Here is a 987-nt window from a genome sequence, read left to right as displayed (position 1 = left end):
TTTATATTCTTTCAGGTGTTCTGATGTACGATAAGAAAGAATGTCGAATAACAATCTGACTATGAAGAAAATGCCCCCTTATAAGAAAGCTCATCCATCTGGGGGAAGATCATGGAGGCTGCTCTTCAAAGAAAAGGAAAGTGCTGATTCTTCTCCTATGACACTTTTGCATGGTTCCCCAAATTCTTCCCCTCTTGCTCGAAAAGGTTTCTGCTGAAATACACTGAATTTGTTTCCCCCTTAAAATTTATTAATCCTGTATTGTACAGGTGTGAGACAGAAAGCTCAACAAAGGCCAGTCAGATGTTGATACTTGTAGAGATGGGGGACAGCGTTCCATTTGTATCAACGGAATTTGGGTATTATTACCAACATTTCAGTGCACAGTTTAGTAGCTCGGAAGTAGATACACACTTGAAGAATATCATTTTCATCAAGCAATGATGTAACTGATGATAACATCTTTAATAAATGCAATGATTCTTGAAGAGACTATAGAAGACAGTAGTGATTCAGAAATCTGGTATTGAGGTAGTTCAACCTAAGACTACCAATTACCTTATTCCATTTTAAACTGTCACACCCAACTTAGCTTTACATTCCTTAGTATCACCAGACACTGCATCATTGTCAGACATAAACAATAGTACGATAGATATTTCTGGAAGCAGTTTAAATAAAGCTATGAGAAAATTTAGAAAAACATCTTTGAGAAAACTGTGGTCTTGCATGCAGGAAGAACTCATTGATTAAAAACTAAAGTGTCAGAAAAAACTTTGACAAGTATGGCAGCATGAAACTCAACAAAGGAAGGAAGAATCTGCAAGAACATTCTACCCTGAAAAAAAGAAGATAACAGTTTAGGATATAGAGAAGATCAGAAATTCCTTTTTAATGGATGCTTTCAAAAGGAAAATTTTGGGAAAAGTTCCCCTGGACAATATTTTCAATGATTACCAAAGGGAAACAATACTCTCTTTTTTTTTT

At 35.5% G+C, this 987-nt stretch overlaps 1 pseudogene; it reads left to right on the top strand.

Moving 5' to 3' along the window:
• Positions 1 to 987, top strand: part of LOC119594275 — a 32,574-nt pseudogene that overhangs the window by 28,293 nt on the left and 3,294 nt on the right.

Source organism: Penaeus monodon, chromosome 33, assembly GCF_015228065.2.
Source record: "Penaeus monodon isolate SGIC_2016 chromosome 33, NSTDA_Pmon_1, whole genome shotgun sequence".
NCBI classification, from domain to species: Eukaryota; Metazoa; Arthropoda; class Malacostraca; order Decapoda; family Penaeidae; genus Penaeus; species Penaeus monodon.
Note: the sequence above shows the minus strand (reverse complement) of the source record. Positions and strands in the feature narration are given on the sequence as shown.